Source organism: Phyllobates terribilis, unplaced genomic scaffold (genome assembly GCF_046119375.1).
Source record: "Phyllobates terribilis strain yellow unplaced genomic scaffold, ASM4611937v1 Scaffold_99__1_contigs__length_5935540, whole genome shotgun sequence".
Lineage (NCBI taxonomy): Eukaryota > Metazoa > Chordata > Amphibia > Anura > Dendrobatidae > Phyllobates > Phyllobates terribilis.
This window is the reverse complement of record NW_027362859.1, coordinates 2,397,539-2,417,915: the sequence shown is the minus strand read 5'-3', so window position 1 is coordinate 2,417,915 and position 20,377 is coordinate 2,397,539.

The window sequence follows — 20,377 nt, the reverse complement described above, 5'->3', positions numbered from 1 at the left end:
GTACGGAGCAGAGCCACGTGTGTACGAGGTGTACGGAGCGGAGGCGTGTGTGTACGAGGTGTACGGAGCGGAGGCGCATGTGTATAAGGTGTGAGGAGCCATGTGTTTGAGGTGTATGGAGCAGAGTCGCGTGTGTACGATGTGTGAGGAGCTGCCCACTTACTAAAGACTATGATACTTTTCCATCACTGTTACAAATATAACGCTTACATTGGAGTAAGAGTACAGTGAGGATAGGACGGAAAGCAATATTGAATTGTGTGGATAAAACAAAATCTTGTTTAAGGTTTATTCAAAAGTGGTTACAAAAATAAGGAAAAAATAGTTCATAGCACAGAAAAAGAGGTATTAGGTTATAAGAGAGAAAGCAACATTCATAAGTTCTTAAGTATACAGCATGAGATGGTCCGTGGTGGAGATTCTCAAGGTATGAGACATCTGCCCATTCATGTCTGCCTCTGCTTATATACCATCTCGCCTCATGGACATACATTGGAGATTATTTTTACAGTTTCATAACCCAATATGGCGACTTTCTGGTATATTAGTAACTTCTACCATGTTAGAACAAAACTAGTAACTCATAAAATATGCCTTTTGACTACAGTACAGACCAAAAGTTTGGACACGCCTTCTCATTTAAAGATTTTTCTGTGTTTTCATGACTATGAAAATTGTACATTCACACTGAAGGCATCAAAACTATGAATTAACACATGTGGAATTATATACTTAACAAAAAAGTGTGAAACAACTGAAAATATGTCTTATATTCTAGGTTCTTCAAAGTAGCCACCTTTTGCTTTGATGACTGCTTTGCACACTCTTGGCATTCTCTTGATGAGCTTCAAGAGGTAGTCACCGGAAATGGTCTTCACTTCACAGGTGTGCCCTGTCAGGTTTAATAAGTGGGATTTCTTGCCTTATAAATGGGGCTGGGACCATCAGTTGTGTTGTGCGGAAGTCAGGTGGATACACAGCTGATAGTCCTACTGAATAGACTGTTAGCTGCTTTTTTCTTGCCATAATACAAATTCTAAGTAAAGAAAAACGAGTGGCCATCATTACTTTAAGAAATGAAGGTCAGTCAGTCCGAAAAATTGGGCAAACTTTGAAAGTGTCCCCAAGTGCAGTTGCAAAAACCATCAAGCGCTACAAAGAAACTAGCTCACATGAGGACCGCCCCAGGAAAGGAAGACCAAGAGTCACCTCTGCTTCTGAGGATAAGTTTATCCGAGTCACCAGCCTCAGAAATCACAGGTTAACAGCAACTCAGATTAGAGACCAGGTCAATGCCACACAGAGTTCTAGCAGCAGACACATCTCTTCAACAACTGTTAAGAGGAGACTTTGTGCAGCAGGCCTTCATGGTAAAATAGCTGCTAGGAAACCACTGCTAAGGACAGGCAACAAGCAGAAGAGACTTGTTTGGGCTAAAGAACACAAGGAATGGACATTAGACCGGTGGAAATCTGTGCTTTGGTCTGATGAGTCCAAATTTGAGATCTTTGGTTCCGACGCAGAAAAGGTGAACGTATGGACTCTACATGCCTGGTTCCCACCGTGAAGCATGGAGGAGGAGGTGTGATGGTGTGGGGGTGCTTTGCTGGTGACACTGTTGGGGATTTATTCAAAATTGAAGGCATACTGAACCAGCATGGCTACCACAGCATCTTGCAGCGGCATGCTATTCCATCCGGTTTGCGTTTAGTTGGACCATCATTTATTTTTCAACAGGACAGTGACCCCAAACACACCTCCAGGCTGTGTAAGGGCTATTTGACGAAGAGGGAGAGTGATGGGGTGCTATGCCAGATGACCTGGCCTCCACAGTCACCAGACCTGAACCCTATCGAGATGGTTTGGGGTGAGCTGGACCGCAGAGTGAAGGCAAAAGGGCCAACAAGTGCTAAGCATCTCTGGGAACTCTTTCAAGATTGTTGGAAGACCATTTCCGGTGACTACCTCTTGAAGCTCATCAAGAGAATGCTAAGAGTGTGCAAAGCAGTCATCAAAGCAAAAGGTGGCTACTTTGAAAAACCTAGAATATATGACATATTTTCAGTTGTTTCACACTTTTTTGTTAAGTATATAATTCTACATATGTTAATTCATAGCTTTGATGCCTTCAGTGTGAATGTACAATTTTCATAGTCAAGAAAATACAGAAAAAACTTTAAATGAGAAGGTGTGTCCAAACTTTTGGTCTGTACTGTACGTGCACATTTACTTTATGTTGGTGTATTTTAAACATATGGCTAGTGACCTTTAAGGATCATTAGTTATCTCCAAATAACCAATATAGACCAGAGTCCTATAGGTTTGACAAACAGAACAGGTGTCTCTGCCAAGATCTTCAAAATAACCCCTCAGTCTTTCTATAAAAATGTTTAAAACTAAACATGGTTCGAACCAAAGCTTCAAAGTTTCTTATTATGTATTTTTTTTATCATAAGAGATTAATATCTTACAGTCCCCCCTGATTATGATTTAAGAAATCTCATAATCAATCCTAAACTCATTCTCTCACCATTCGTATCACATTCATTCTTTATTCTGAAAACCTTGTATCAACTCCTGTATTGAATGTCATCTGAGTTCCCAAAAGCTTCTAAATTAAAAATAAAAATTCACTCAAAAGGTTATATTTTTTCTTTACATTTCTCTTAAAAGACCATCTTCCTTTTTCATTTCTGTCTTTATCTTTTAATATATTTTCTTAATTTTACACATAAAAATATGATAAAAAATACACAGCAAGATCAAAATAAATATGATTATGATTGGATTTGTTAATACATTTCCTGCTGCCATTTTTGCTGAAGACTGTGACCAACTAGTTACTGATCTTCCTAGATTTCTCCTCCAAGATGAGCCTGACATACTTGTCCATTCATGTTCAATATCATTTAAATGACCTTGTTCATGTCTGAATACAATTTCAGATTCTTTTAGTTGCTTTGTTAACAAATTTAACAAGCCTTTGTCTTTCTTTATCTCATTTGTCCACATATCCCAAGGGAAATTATTTATTTGTGACAAATTGAACTGTATCGGAAGGATTTTCAGATTTCTTGTCCCTATTGACGTAATATTAATACTTCCTTCCTTCTTGGAAATAGTTTTCACACTTCCCTCCGTACAATATAAACCTATTGTCAGATTTTCAGCATGTACACAAGATGAGAAGAATGCAGAAAAAACTTATTTTTCGGACATAACTTGGAAACAAATTTTGTTTGAGCTTATTGGAGTCACCAAGTCATGTATCGTGTGCACATTCTCAACTCTGGCATGACATGAGGTATGATTATGGAAACACGAGTTATAAATGACTTTATCCTGTCCAGGTAGACACATTACCTTACAAACAAAATGTAAGTATGAAGAAATGTCTAATTGTTCCGTGTTTGTAACATCAAATGCAAAATCTGTGTCCTGTAATTGATAATATAGTAATTGTGTATTACTAACAGGAATGCCCAGAACAGTTATAGGAACCATGGTTTCTTCTCTTCCCGATATTGGGATTAGTGATGTTCCTATACAAATGTTCTATTCACTTATTTACCCACAAATCTGTGTGATTTAACGCAAAATTATATTCTGTAGACAAATTTCTCATTATTCCTAAAGGTGTAATTCCACTTTGCAATGCCTGTGCAATCATTTTCAGATTGGTGGAATATTCAATCTGAACTTCTAGACATGCTCTGGCCATTGGGATTCCTGTTCACTTTCTTTTAGAGCTAAAGTAGCATCTTGTAGATGTGACACTGAAGATCCCAGCAGAGCAGCAGTGTTCAAAACCATCTTCTCAAGGAGTTGATGCAAAGTTTTCAAAATTTTTACCCCTTTGCCTCCAATATACCCAATATTTTGTAAATCTGATTTAAGTGTATGTATGTCCATAATGTTAATTAAACTCCCCACTGTTCCTAATCCCCCCAAATTACCTTCTAATATCCCCTCTTACTTCTAACCTGTGTTGACGTTCTTCTCCCAAACCATTGTTCTATTCCCATTTCCATGTTAATGAGATGTGATTGACACTGGGGATATCTGGATGAGATTTTCCAACTAGACATGTTAAAAGTCCAGACCATAGTCATCAACACTCCATCCCTTAATAGAGGTTTAGATTGGAATTGATTGATTTGGAAAAGAGTAGATGGTTGAAACCTTGTCTGTGTACATATATTATCTACTCCTGACCAAACATTTACATCTTTACATTGTTTGTAATTATTTTTAGTTAAAACACAACATTGGTAAAGTCCAGAATCCTTAGGAGATGAATTAGCTAGAGAAAAATCAAAATTCTTGTCCAACCATCTCACATTCCCATATTGACCTCTGTGTATAACATTTGTTGGACCATTTGAAAAACTTCCCAAAAATAATTTGTTTCTTGTCCATGTTAACTGTAACGGATCCGGGTGGGGGAACCTCTGTGCTGCGATGCAAGGAGGGACCCAGAGGGGCGTAACTAGGTATCAACTCGGAGCGACCAAGGTTGTACGGCGGCTCAATTGAGTCCGTGACCAGGGAGGGTCCGAGCTGAGGGACCAGGTGCTACTCTGGGGATGACCTTGTAAAGGAGCAGGTGACTCCCACGGTACAGATGGCAGGGACTGACCGGTATTGCAGATGGGCACAGCAGGCAGGCTGACGTGTGACCTGGGTAGATGGACTGGCAGACACGGCTGATAACAAGCAGAAGCCTCCAGGTAGGCTGGCTGTTAGGCATGGCAGGTAACAGCAGGAGCCTCCTGGTAGGCTGTCAGGTGGTCACGGCAAGTGACGGCAGGAGCCTCTAGGTAGGCTGACATGTGGTCATGGCAAGTGACGGCAGGAGCCTCTAGGTAGGCTGTCAGGTGGTCACGGCAAGTGACGGCAGGAGCCTCTAGGTAGGCTGTCAGGTGGTCACGGCAAGTGACGGCAGGAAACAGGCAGGTGCTTCCAGGTAAGCAGGCGGGCAGAGCCCATAGACAGACTGGCGGACTGAGCGGAAGACAGACTGTCGGGCTGGAGTGAAGTCAGGCTGGCGGACTGAACTAGTAGTCAGGCTATCGGACAGGACTAGTAGTCAGGCTAGCAGCGGAACCTGAGGGCTGAAGCAGAGGGGAGTACTCTAAGCTACAACTTTGCTCGGGGACCTCCATTTTGGAGGAGGTGCCTTATATATGGGAGGACCGCCGGCTATTGGCCGGGGACTCCTTAGGACGGCTCGCACTGCCCCTTTAAGAGGGAGGGAGCGCGCACGCCCTAAGCACAGTGTCGGGAAGCTGTGTGTGCCGGCAGCTGCAGGAAGAGGAGTGCCGGAGGATGTCGGGCGGGGAGCGCGGCGGTGAGAGAGACGGCATCTCTGCCTGGCAGGGGGCAGAGACGCCGATGCTAAAGTCCCCCCCCTTTACGCCCCCTCTTTTTTAGGCCAGAAAGAAATTTTTTAAGGAGAAGCGGGGCATGAATGTTCTCCCTGGGTTCCCAAGTTCTCTCCTCTGAGCCAAACCCCTACCAATCCACCAGAAAAAAGGTTTTCCCTCTTACCCTCTTGGTGGCCAGAATGTTCTCTACCTCAAAAACATCCTTAGCGGAAACCGGAGCTGGGGGGAGTACCTGTATTGTTGGAAAAATAATTAAACACAACTGGTTTGAGGAGAGATACGTGGAAGGAGTTGGGAATCCGCAAAGTGGCTGGGAGTTTTAACTTGTAGGCCACTGGGTTGATTTGCTTGAGGAGTTCAAATGGACCGATGAACCAAGGACCCAACTTATAGGAGGGTATTTTGAGACGAACATGTTTGGAGGAGAGCCAAACCTTGTCTCCCGGACGGAATTGAGGCGGATCCAGACCTCTCTTGTCAGCATGTTTCTTCATCCGCACGGAGGACTGAAGAAGTGCGAACCTAGTATTTTCCCAAATGGTGGAGAATTCGCTGACCAGAGACTCCGCGGCATGGTTGTCCACAGAGGCGGAGACGGGAAATGGAATCTAGGGATGTTGACCGTAGACCACAAAGAACGGGGATTTGGAAGTAGATTTTCTCTCGTGGTTGTTGTAGGAGAACTCGGCCCAGGGCAGGAGCTCCACCCAATCTGTATGGTGGGCATTGACAAAGTGGCGAAGGAAGCTGGTAAGGATCTGGTTGATACGTTCTACCTGGCCATTGGACTGCGGATGGTAAGCGGAGGAGAAATCCAGGGTAACATCCAGCAGCTTACAGGTTGCTCTCCAGAAGCGTGAAGTAAACTGAACCCTGTGATCCGAGACAATGTGGAGGGGTAGGCCATGGAGACGGAAGATGTAAAGGATGAAGTCCTTAGCCAGCTCAGATGCAGACGGGAGACCAGGCAGAGGGATGAAGTGGGCCATATTAGAAAAGCGGTTGGCGACCACCCAAATGACTGTACAACCGGCAGAAACAGGGAGATCCGTAATAAAGTCCATAGCAATGTGTTGCCACGGGGCAGCAGGTACGGGAAGAGGCAGGAGGTGACCGGCTGGAGATGTCTGGAAACTTTGTTGCGGGCACAGGACGAACAGGCCAAGACGAAGTCTACCACATCCTTGCGCAGGGTAGGCCACCAGTAATGCCGGGTAATGAGCAGGAAGGTCTTCTTCTGACCGGCATGGTCGGCTAGTTTAGATGAATGACCCCAGTGAAGAACCTTCTCACGATCCGGAACCGCTACAAACGTCTTACCGGGTGGGAGACGAGTCAGATCCAAGGGGGCCACATTCATCACTTTGGAGGGGTCGATGATGTGCATAGGCTCCTCTTCTTGATAGGAGGACATGAAAGATCGGGACAAGGCGTTGGCTTTAACATTCTTGTCCGCCGGGCGGTAATGTAGGATAAAGTCGATGCGGGCGAAGAACAAAGACCACCGGGCCTGACGCGGATTGAGTCTTTGGGCATTCTGGAGATATACCAGGTTTTTGTGATCAGTATAGATGATCACCGGGTACAGAGCCCCTTCAAGCAGGTAACGCCACTCCTCCAGTGCCAATTTGATGGCTAGCAGTTCTCGGTCTCCTATGGAGTAGTTGCGCTCAGACGAGGAGAAGAGTTTGGAGAAGAAGCCCCAGGTTACCATTCTCCCGGATGAAGATTTTCGGGTGAGCACCGCTCCGGCTCTGGAGGAGGACTCATCAACTTCCAGGAAGAACTGTTTGTTGCAATCCGGACGGTGCAGCACTGGGGCAGAGGAGAAGGCTTGTTTTAAGGAAAGGAAGGCCTCCTCAGCTTCGGGCAGCCATTCCTTAGGATTTGCTCCCTTACGGGTGAGTGCAGAGATGGGAGCAGTCCGGGAAGATAAATGTGGGATGAAGAGACGGTAGTAGTTGGCGAAGCCCAGGAATCGCTGAATCGCCTTCAACCTCTCCGGACGGGGCCACTTTAAGACAGCAGAGAGCTTCTCGGGGTCCATTCGTAGACCTGTCTTGGAGATAATATAGCCCAGGAACGGAAGGGAGGTCAGCTCGAAGAGGCACTTCTCAAATTTTGCATAAAAGTGATTCTGCCTGAGCCTAAGCAGGACCTGACGAACATCCCTCCGGTGTGTGGGAAGATCCGGAGAGAAGACCAAGATTTCGTCCAGGTACACCACCACGCAAGAATATAGAAGGTCATGGAAGATGTCGTTGACTAATTCTTGGAAGATGGCGGGAGCATTGCAGAGACCGAAGGGCATCACACGGTATTCATAGTGACCGTCCCGGGTATTGAATGCCGTCTTCCACTCGTCTCCTTGACGGATCCGGACCAGGTTATACGCCCCATGAAGGTCCAGCTTGGTAAAGATCTTAGCGCCCTTAAGGCGGTCAAACAACTTAGAGATGAGCGGCAGGGGGTATTTGTTTTTGACCGTGATTTGGTTGAGGATGTAGCGAACCGTCTTTCTTCTTGACGAAGAAAAATCCAGCTCCAGCCGGGGAGGTAGATTTCCGGATGAATCCCATGGGCAGATTCTCTTCGATTTACTCCGACATGGCCCGGGTTTCGGCCGACGACAACGGGTAAATACGCCCACGGGGTGGGGTGGTACCAGGTCGATAGGGCAATCATATGGCCTATGAGGTGGCAGTGTCTCTGCTTCCTTTTTGTCGAAGACATCTGCATAGGACCAGTAAGGTGTCGGTAGACCAGGTAAATTAGCCGGAGTAGGTGGAAGACGAGCCGGGCGAAAGAGAAACCAGGCAGGTCTTATGGCAATCCTGCCCCCAACGGAGCACCTCACTGGATTTCCAATTCAGAACGGGTTCATGTCTCTGTAGCCAGGGTAGACCTAGCAATAGAGAGTGAGAGAGTCCGGAAAGCACATGGAAGGAGATCCTCTCTGAGTGCAGCATTCCCACCTGCAGGTTATAGGTTCTGTCACGAGCAAGATGGTCACCGGAAGGAGTCTTCCATCCACGGAAGCGACTGCCAATGGTTCAGCCAGAGGTTTGATGGGAATCTGATATTTCTGGGAAATGAGGTTTCCAGCAGCTCCAGAATCCAGATGTGAGATTTCAAAGTGGCGGTTTTCTCCCCAGGAGATAGAGACAGACAAAGTCAGGGAAGGAGAGGATTTACTTTTGCCTAGGATGACCTCTCCGAGCGGTCCTAGACACTGGAGTTTCCCGGCTTCACCGGGCAGGAACGGATGAAGTGCTCCTTACTGCCACAGTAGAAACAGCTCCCCTTGGCTCGGCGTGACTCTTGGCGAGATTTGACCATCTTGGTCTGGTCGATCTGCATAGGTTCGGGCGAGCGTGCCCGGGGAGTTGCTGATTGAGAGGCAGGTCTCTGGAAAGTAGGAGCAAGACGAGGAAATCTTCTCTCCCGGGTAGTCCCTTTAGCACATTCCTGGAAACGGATGTCGATCCGGGTAGCCAGCGACACCAGGTCATCCAGAGTGGTAGGGATGTCCCGACCAGCTAGCTCGTCCTTGATCCGGCCGGAAAGGCCCTCCCAGAAGGTGGACACCAGTGCCTCGTTGTCCCAGGAAAGACTCCCTTGGCGGAGACGGAGCAATGAGGAGGCAGTAGAAATTCTTCGTCCGGGCTCATCGAAGACCATCCGGAAGGCAGTGAGAAAAGCCGCAAGATCTGACACCAGGGAATCCCCTCTCTTCCATAGAGGGTTAAGCCATGCCAGTGCTTCCCCGGTGAGGTGAGACATGATGAACGCCACCTTGGCCCGGTCGGAGGGAAACTGATGTGCCAAAAGTTCAAAGTGCATCGTGCACTGGTTCAGAAAGCCCCGACATGAGACGGGGTCACCTCCAAAACGAGGAGGCACAGAAAGCTGGGGTCCTGGGTTGGATTCCGTGGTAGTGGTAGACGGCGGCGCTGCCGGAGCGGGAGTTGATCGACTCGAGGCAGGCACAGGTGGAACAGACAGCGTGTCCAGGCGAGAGTTGACATTCCGCAGGTAGTTCAGGATGGTCTCCTGTTGGGATCTCTGACGAGAAACCTCCTGGTACAGGTCAGCGAGCGAGGGAGTCTGGGGGCCACCGGGTTCCATGGCCGGAGCAAACTGCTATGGATCCGGGTGGTGGAACCTCTGTGCTGCAATGCAAGGAGGGACCCAGAGGGGCGTAACTAGGTATCAACTCGGAGCGACCAAGGTCGTACGGTGGCTCAATCGACTCCGTGACCAGGGAGGGTCCGAGCAGAGGGTCCATGTGCTACTCTGGGGACGACCTTGTAAGTGAGCAGGTGACTCCCACAGTACAGATGGCAGGGACTGACCGGTATTGCAGATGGGCACAGCAGGCAGGCTGACGGGTGACCCGGGTAGATGAACTGGCAGACACGGCTGATAACAAGCAGAAGCCTCCAGGTAGGCTGGCTGGTAGGCACGGCAGGTAACAGCAGGAGCCTCTTGGTAGGCTGTCAGGTGGTCACGGCAAGTGACGGCAGGAGCCTCTAAGTAGGCTGACAGGTGGTCACGGCAAGTGACGGCAGGAGCCTCTAGGTAGGCTGTCAGGTGGTCACGGCAAGTGACGGCAGGAGCCTCTAGGTTGGCTGTCAGGTGGTCACGGCAAGTGATGGCTGGAGCCTCAAGGTAGGCTGTCAGGTGGTCACAGCAAGTGACGGCAGGAGCCTTTAGGTATGCTGTCAGGTGGTCACGGCAAGTGACGGCAGGAGCCTCTAGGTAGGCTGTCAGGTGGTCAGGGCAAGTGACGGCAGGAAACAGGCAGGTGCTTCCAGGTAAGCAGGCGGGCAGAGCCCATAGACAGACTGGTGGACTGAGCGGAAGACAGACTGTCGGGCTGGAGTGAAGTCAGGCTGGCGGACAGGATTAGTAGTCAGGCTATTAGCGGAACCTGAGGGCTGAAGCAGAGGTGAGTACTCTAAGCTACAACTTTGCTTGGGCACCTCCATTTTGGAGGAGGTGCCTTATATATGGGAGGACCGCCGGCTATTGGCCGGGGACTCCTTAGGACGGCGCGCGCGGCCCCTTTAAGAGGGAGGGAGCGCGCCCTAAGCACAGTGCCCGGGAAGCTGCGCGTGCCGGCAGCTGCAGGAAGAGGAGCGCCAGAGGACGCCGGGCGGAGAGCGCGGCGGTGAGAGGGACGGCGTCTCTGCCTGGCAGGGGCAGAGACGCCGATGCTGCATTAACAAAGACTCGGGAGGTAACTCTAACTTTGTGTTGCATTTCAATAAAAGAGGAGACATATTTTCTTGACTATGTACTGCTTGTGGTGCAACCCTAATTTCTGGAGCAATAGTATTTGTTACTGTAAAAACTACATATACCTGTACTTGTACTGATCCTCTAGTTATCGGGAAATTCCATGTATTTACCCAATCTTCATCTCCTTCTGTAATAGAAAGTAATGAAGGATAAAAAAAATTCCCCAAAAGTTGTGTCTTTAACACAATCTCGGTTTCATATGTTCTAACTTTCCCTTTTGCGAACATATCATTAGTAATATCACCCGACCACACAGCTTTCTCTTCACCTCTTATCTCTATATTCCAGTATAACACATCTGTAGGATTACATTCCCATGTGCCGGTCTTATTATTATGTATATAATCTCCTTGTAACTGTGTAAACTTAGACTTAGGTCCTGTGGCAGCTTGTAATATTATGTCATTGTCATGTATGACGTGCAGCTCAATGCAGCATTTTACACCATAACCCATGCAAATGTTTCCAGTAATATCTACTGAATCGTCTGGTATGTCTTCATCTATTAGATTTTGTATACTTGATCCTCTTGGTTTCCGTGAATGTAAAGTTCCTTTGATATGTCCATTCACTTCACTAGTATTTGTTCCATGATATAAAATGTCTTCTGCGTAGATCACAATTGAAATAGTACAAAGTGGCAGAAATGTGGTTCCCATCAGATAGTAGCTTTTCCTGGGAAACTTCTTCTTTTCTTGAAGGATTGGTGTTGAATCTCTTCCATCAAGGACATGGTATTCCGCATTCCAGCTCTTATTGGAATCCATTTCTTCCTAAAATAAATGCAGTATCGTTATTTTGCAATATACAATTTGCATTGATCAACATATACCCACAATTTTTGTTGTCTGCGGATAGTTTTAACCACGTTGGATGCTGGTTGCACTAGGATCATAACTCGTCCCATGGTGTCGATTATTTTAAAGGGACCTTCCCGGTTATTTTCCCAAGGTCCACTCTTCCTGAAAGTTTTAATCATGACTAGAGCCCCCTTTTTTTAATTTGGATTCATATGGTGGCGCCATCCTCTGCTTTCTTGATGCAGGATGTGGAAGAATGGTTTTCAACTTTTCCTACAACAATTGCAACCACTTGGACCTTGGAACAGTATCTTTTTGAGGTGTGGACAAAAATGGTTCATGTGGGAAAATCAATGGCATTTTTCTTCCTGTCATTAGTTCAAAAGGAGTAAACGGACTTGTGGAGGAAGTTGTTCCTCTAACACTCAACAGTACAAAAGGTACTGCATCCACCCAAGTATTACCTTTGTCCAATAACATTTTGACAATTCTGGATTTTATTGTTCTATTTATCCTTTCCACAATACCAGCTGACTGTCGATGGTAAGGTACATGAAACTATTGTACCCCTAGAATAGTACAAACTGCTGGCATGATTTTTCCTGTGAAGTGACTTCCTCGATCAGAGATAATTATTCTTGGGATCCCCCAAGTACAAAAGACATGATTAACTAATTAACATGATTAAACATTACTACAACCAAAGCATACCTGAGACCATTTTTACCTGATGGTAATGAACCAATATAGTCTATTTGTAACGTAGACCATGGACCATCTGCAGGTGGGGTTCGGAGTAGTGGCGGTTTCTGTCCTTTTTGTCTTGGATTAATTTGGGCACAAATGAGGCATGATTGAACAATATTTCGTACAGTCTCTTCCATCTTTTCCCAGTAAAATCTCTCTTTGAGAATGCCTAACAATTTCTGTTGGCCCAAATGACCCAAGCTGTCATGATTATATCTCGTGAACTCATCCTGTAGATGTTTTTGTACAACAGGACGCAAGTCCCCATTTAAGTCATGACACAAATCCCAGGAAGCAACAAGAGTTGTATCTTTTTCTTGTTCTTCAGCAAAAGAAGGGATATGCGTGTCTGTTCTTTGAACTGCTGAAACCTCGAGAGGTTCAGGCTCAAACACTTCTCCTGTCAGGGAAAACTTTGGCTAACATATCTGCGGCTGCATTTCCAACAGATAATTTATCATCAGACTTTTTATGGGCAGGAACTTTGACAATAGCAAAACCATTAGGGGTTTTTGAAGCTATCTCAAAAATAGTTTTCAGTGTGTCACTATGTACAAGAGTCTTGCTAGAAGAATCTACATAGCCTCTTTTTTCCCAAACTGGCAGGTAATCTGTCAGTGATCTCACAACATAGGAGCTATCACTGTAGATTACAATGGGACACTGATCGTCAGCCTCATTCAGCTGTAGCACCATTTTTACTGCTTCTAGCTCTGCCCTCTGAGCTGAAAAAGGACTCGGTAACTTGTGCTTTACCACCTGTCATCTTGTGGGATAAAAAATGGCATATCCTGTATAATAGTGCCCTTCTGAATAGAATCGGGAACCATCTACAAAAACTGCTTCATCTGTTACCTCTTCCTTCCATCTGAAAAGTGATGGACTTGGATCCTGAAAAGACTGGAGACAATCATGAGTTTGCCCTTCATATTGCATCAACTGAGGAAGAACATATTTGGCCTTATAATCTACCTCAGTTTGATCGGGAGACAATGACAGTAACCAATGGGCAAATCTCTGATGTGGGATACCTGGGATATTTTTCTCAAAGAGAAGTTTTAGTGTAGAATGAGGAGTTTGCAGAATGATTTTGTTGAAACCAACAATGTGTTCAGTTGCTTTGAATGCAAAGTAGACGCCTACCAAATGTCTGGCACAAGTTTCAAAACCTCTTTCAACAGGTGAGAGAAGCTTAGAAAAATAGCCCAAAATTCTCCACTCTTCTCCCTGCAATTGTAACAGAACAGCAGACACCGCTGTCTCTGATGTGTGAACTTGTAGAGCAAATGGAGCTGAAGAATCTACTGTGGACAAAGCAGGTGCATTCTGTAAATTCATTTTCATTTGTTCAAATGAGGTTTGTTGTTCATCACCCCAGGGACCAAAATAATCAGTATTTTCACCTTTCAAAAGATCGTACAAAGGCCTGGCCTTTTCAGCAAAATTCTCAATGAAATCCCTAGAATAGTTTACAAGACCCAAAAAATGTCGCAATGCCTTGTGTCTGGTTGGGATTGGCAGAGAAGCGATTGCCTCTATTCTTTCCTGCAATGGCTGTCTTTTTCCTGGACTCAGCAAAACTCCCAAAAATCTCACCTCGGTCTTCATCAATTTGACCTTTTTAGTGTTCAATTTCAACCCTGCGTCATACAACAGTTCAAACAATTCTGCCAAAAGAGAAACATGTGACTCCTTATCCTCAGTAGACAACAGAATATCATCCACATATAGCAGTATGCAATCAGGCCTAGAAAATCTGGATAATACCTTTACCAACATCTGATGAAAAACACTAGGTGACAAATGTGCTCCTTGAGGTAACCTGCAAAACAGATATTGCTCATCCAAGAAAGTAAATGCAAACTTGTACTGACAGCTCTTTTCAAGAGGTATACTGAAAAAAACGTTACTAATGTCTAGTACAGAGAAATATTTTGCCTTTGCATTTAGCCTTGCCATCATATCATGAGTATCAGCAACAATGGGAGCTACGTTAGGAGTATGTTTATTAAACATCCGCAAATCCAATATCATTCGATATGTACCATCAGATTTCAATACACACCATAAAGGATTGTTACTTACAGAGTTAGCCTTACGTATGACACCTTGAGCTAGCAATTCCTGTATGATCTTAGACATAGAACCAATTGAATCTGGAGGCAATTTATACTGACGCTGTGGAGGAGGATCACGTCCTTCTACATTTACAATTACATCCTTCATTGTACCCACCTCATTTCTGAACTGAGCCCAAAGAGAAGGAAAACATTGTACAATTTCAGTCAGTACTTCATCACCACCAGTTTCAGGCCACAAATGATCTGATGACACAACATCATTCAAGCAAATACTTCCAACATCACTATATTCACTAGGGTCAATGACTACAGGTTTGCGTCCATTAGAATCTTTCCAGATCACTTGATTCCCTAGATCAATTACCCATCCGAATCTCTGCATAAAATCTGTGCCAAGTATATTCTCAGAATCACGACAATGCCAAATGTCAATTCCTGTTTTGAAAGAACCTGGTATTTCCAACATAACATTAGAAACAAGCTTTGCTTTTGTTTTTCCTTTTCCGCTGAATCCTATGATATTACAACTTGGAGATTCTGGGTTTACCATCAAATTAAGGTTGGTAACACTTAATTGTGCCCCGGTATCAATCAGAAACACAGCACTCTGTTCTGCCAGAATTACCTTAACAAATGGCCGCCCACAATCATCTAAGGTTACTCTCATCACAAATTCCAATGGATGGAGTGTGGGAGCGTTCTTTGCTAGTCAGAGAGATGGAGATGGGAGCAAGCCAGTGTCTCTTTTACAAGCACTGTCCCTGCAATTTGACTCCTTCACTGTCATCTCTCTGATCTGTCTGATTAATGGAGCATATGGTGACTGTGTTTGTGTATTGTCAGTGTATGTGAGAAAATTGAATGGAGGGGCAGAAGGTCTGTTGGAAGATTTTGGAATAAGTCCGTTTTCTCTTCCAAGCTTACCTGTTCCCAGTGTACCTGCCTCTGATTCTGCTCTCAAGAATTTTCTGCACTGCCACTTCAAGTGTCCAGGTATACCACAAAAATAACAATGGACATTGTTCCTTTGTGTGATATTTTTACCTCTATGCTCAGTGTAATCTCTATTCCTGGATGTTAAAGTGGATTTAAGTCTTGGTTGATGTCGGTTGTCTATCTTTTTCTTTATGAACTACAGCTATTTTTGCCTTGACCTGATTCCGCTTCATGGATCTCCTAATTTTGTCAATAAAAGCCGTTGCCTCCTGCCATGATGCCAGAACACTAGCCAATTGCACTGATACAGGATCTAGGTACTTGAATTTTGATACATATAATTTGATCATGGATGCCGATTCCTCATTAGACCCAACAGGCATCACCATTCTATAGACCTGTTCAAATTTGACCAAAAAAGCAAACAGGTCATTATGGACACTCGCACTCAATTGATTCAAAATGTCAACAGAGGGCATGTCTCCTGTGGTAAATAATAACAATTGTCTAAGTCTTCTTTTGTACTATGTGTTAATTCATTACCATCATTCAGTTTGGGCGTGACCTGTAACCTTTTTGCCATATGTGAAGGCAACCAGACTTTAAATGTCTTGTTTTTTTGTTCATCATTAAGATTGAACTTATCTGTATTAGATTCAAAAATATCTGCATTATCAAAATCATCCATCTTCTCATTGTACTTTGAAATGTCTTTTACAATTTTCATTAATTGATCGTGTATTTTAAGATTGATTCGTGCGGCTCTGTCATGTAATTTTTTCCTTTGTAGTTCAACTCCCTGTAATTCTTCTCCTGAAATTTCAAAATCTTGTGTCTCTGGTATAAATGATGTGGAGGCACTATCTTCACTTTTACTATTTGATCTTGTATTTACAGAAACCTTTTTTATGTCTTGGTGTAATTTGGAGAATAACTCTGTCCTGGTATCAATTTGATCCTCCAATTGTTCAATATGTTCTGCCAAAATCAAACAATTTGGACAATCAAAGTAATCCCCGTCAGTGTCCTGTGTCTCAGTATAACTGGTCTCCTGTGTGTCCACCTGTTTGTCAGTATGACTGATGTCCTGTGTGATAATCCATGCTTTCTGTGTGTCAGTTTTTTCAAAAACCAAATTATTGTACACACGGACCATTTGCATCACATTTTGAAGTTTTCTCTGTAACTTTTTTACAGAAAAAAACCTTTTATCAATGCTAAGATTCTCTGCTTCACATTGGCTATACAAACTAGACCATAATTGTGCATCTGTATGGCTATGAACAAACTTAAACTGTATGTTACTTTTCTTAGAATAGTCATGAATAAAATCCATTTCTCACCTATGGAATGGCTTTTCCTCTCCTGGATTGATCCAACCGTCAATGGATGGTGACTTTCCTGTGCTCTGCTGACCCCCACGTGGTTGTATGCTTTGGAGACAAACTCCTCACTGTCCAGTAGATTCCATCTGATCCTTGTGAATGTGGAATTCCTGAGACTTGTACAAGTATATTTTTAGCTTTCTCCTCCCCCCTTTTTGTACTAGAGGAAGGATTCCACACAAAAATCAGAGCTGGCTATGGCTCACCATTAGTGTTGAGCGATACCTTCCGATATCGGGAAATATCGGATCGGATTGGATCGGACCGATACCGAAAAAGTATCGGATATCGCCGATTCCGATACCGGAAACCAATGCAAGTCAATGGGACATAAATATCGGAATTAAAATAAACCCTTTCTTTCCTTGTAGGTTATTTCTACATGAAGGAAAACAACTAAGAATAATGTAGAATGTATTGGGGGAGGTGGGGGAGACAATAAAGGCATAGAGGTTTAGCCCAGTCAAATGGAATAGCAGGAATTAATATTTTTTTATTATGTTCTGAGTTACGGAAATATTAACTATGTTAAGTATTTTTATATTTTGTCAGATATTTATGTTTCACTACTTCCATGCTCTTCACCTTCTTTTTTACTTCTCCCACACTTTCTCCTTCATCATCCTCAGCATCTTTTTCATCCACTTCTTCTTCACCTTCTTCTTCTTCACCTTCTTCGTATTATTCTTTTTTTTACATTCTTCATATTCTACTTCTTCATCTTCTTCATATTCTTCTTCTTCATCATATTCTTATTTGTGACAGGCATTCCTGTAGTTGTTATCTATAAAAGGTTGGACATTACACCTTTCGTTCTGCCCGTCACAAAAGATTTACAACAGGATTTGTCCGCGTTCAGTTTGGCCTGCAGCAGCAGGTCTTTTCCAGGGGCACCACGAGGAGGAACGGACTCACCCCCATACACTGCTTAGTCATCTTCTGCTTATAATTTAGATATTATCTTTTGCTCTGATTTTTAGTCTTATGCTTAATGTTCTTCCGCTTTTTGTTCTGCAGCTTCTTGTATTTCTGCTTCTTGGTTTTCTGTCTCTTGTTTTTCTGTATCTTGGTGCTTGTCTTCTCTTCTTTGTCTTCTTGGTCAACTTCTTCAGGGTCATCTTCTTGGTCTTCTTCGGGGTGGTCTTCAGGGTCGTCGTCTTCGGGGGTCCTCGTCTTCGGGGTCCTCGTCTTCTTCGGGTTGGTCTTCTGGGTCCTCGTCTTCGGGGTCCTCGTCTTCTTCGGGGTGGTCTTCAGGGTCCTCGTCTTCTTCGGGGTGGTCTTCAGGGTCCTCGTCTTCTTCGGGGTGGTCTTCAGGGTCCTCGTCTTCAGGGTCATTGTCTTCGGGGTCCTCGTCTTCTTAGGGTTGGTCTTCAGGGTCCTCGTCTTCAGGGTCCTCGTCAGGGAGATCCAGAGTGATTACCAAGAACCATTTCAAAAAGCTTGAACTTGGAAATGTAGCAGAAGGTACAAGAAAGCTGAGGAACTACCGAGGACCAGCTGACGGTACTGGAACCCGGATGGATAGCAGAAGGTACAAGAGCCAATGGAACTACCGAGGACCAGCTGATGTTACTGGAACTCGGTTACTAAGCAGGAGGTACCTGTGCCAGAAAGCACTACCAAGGACCAGCAGACGTTGGTGGAACTTGGATACCGAGAAGGAGGCACCTAATCCAAAGGCACTGCCGAGAACCAGCTGACGGTACTGGAACCCGGATGGGTAGCAGAAGGTACAAGAGCCAATGGAACTACCGAGGACCAGCTGATGTTACTGGAACCCGGATGGGTAGCAGAAGGTACAAGAGCCAATGGAACTACCGAGGACCAGCTGATGTTACTGGAACTCGGTTACTAAGCAGGAGGTACCTGTGCCAGAAAGCACTACCAAGGACCAGCAGACGTTGGTGGAACTTGGATACCGAGAAGGAGGCACCTAATCCAAAGGCACTGCCGAGAACCAGCTGACGGTACTGGAACCCGGATGGGTAGCAGAAGGTACCCATGTAAAAAAAAAGTTCAAGGCCGCGAGCCGGCCGCAGTTACCAAAACCCACAGTCCTACAGAGGGTGCTTGTCCTATTGGCACTATGGAACCAGCCTTCATTGCCAGATCCCGCAGCCCACATAGGAGTCACCTAAACTGCAGGCACCATAGAGTCGGCTAACCCGACCGCAACACGACAGGACAACGCATTGGAGGCAAAGTGACGTTGACACTACCCGGAAACAGCTGGCGTGCTGGAACCAGGCTGGGCAGGAGGGAGTACCCGTGCCAAAGACACTGCCGAGAACCAGCTGACGGTACTGGAACCCGGATGGGTAGCAGAAGATACAAGAGCAAATGGAACTACCGAGGACCAGCTGACGGTACTGGAACCCGGATGGGTAGCAGAAGGTACAAGAGCCAATGGAACTACCGAGGACCAGCTGATGTTACTGGAACTCGGTTACTAAGCAGGAGGTACCTGTGCCAGAAAGCACTACCAAGGACCAGCAGACGTTGGTGGAACTTGGATACCGAGAAGGAGGCACCTAATCCAAAGGCACTGCCGAGAACCAGCTGACGGTACTGGAACCCGGATGGGTAGCAGAAGATACAAGAGCAAATGGAACTACCGAGGACCAGCTGACGGTACTGGAACCCGGATGGGTAGCAGAAGATACAAGAGCAAATGGAACTACCGAGGACCAGCTGACGGTACTGGAACCCGGATGGGTAGCAGAAGATACAAGAGCAAATGGAACTACCGAGGACCAGCTGACGGTACTGGAACCCGGATGGGTAGCAGAAGGTACAAGAGCCAATGGAACTACCGAGGACCAGCTGATGTTACTGGAACTCGGTTACTAAGCAGGAGGTACCTGTGCCAGAAAGCACTACCAAGGACCAGCAGACGTTGGTGGAACTTGGATACCGAGAAGGAGGCACCTAATCCAAAGGCACTGCCGAGAACCAGCTGACGGTACTGGAACCCGGATGGGTAGCAGAAGGTACCCATGTAAAAAAAAAGTTCAAGGCCGCGAGCCGGCCGCAGTTACCAAAACCCACAGTCCTACAGAGGGTGCTTGTCCTATTGGCACTATGGAACCAGCCTTCATTGCCAGATCCCGCAGCCCACATAGGAGTCACCTAAACTGCAGGCACCATAGAGTCGGCTAACCCGACCGCAACACGACAGGACAACGCATTGGAGGCAAAGTGACGTTGACACTACCCGGAAACAGCTGGCGTGCTGGAACCAGGCTGGGCAGGAGGGAGTACCCGTGCCAAAGACACTGCCGAGAACCAGCTGACGGTACTGGAACCCGGATGGGTAGCAGAAGGTACAAGAGCCAATGGAACTGCCGAGAACCAGCTGGCGGTGCTGGAGCCCAGGGTAAATACTAAAAACAGAAGAGCCAGAGGTGTATTTGGAGGAGGTTTTAAATCCGTACTACAGTGGATGTGGACAAAGCAGGAGAATTTGCCGGACACACAGCTGGGGATCAGCTGACGTTACTGAATCCCAATAACACTGGAGCAAGCGTTGACTGTGCAGACGGCACTTCTGAGCAGCAACTAGCGGTATTGGAGCCCAGGGTAAATACTAAAAACGGAGGAGCCAGAGGTGTAATTGGAGCAAGTTTTAAATAAGTAGCACAGTGAATATGGACAGAGCAGGAGAAATTGCCGTGAACACAGCAGGGGAACAGCTGACGTTACCGATCCCCAATAACACCGCAGCAAGTGTTGACTGT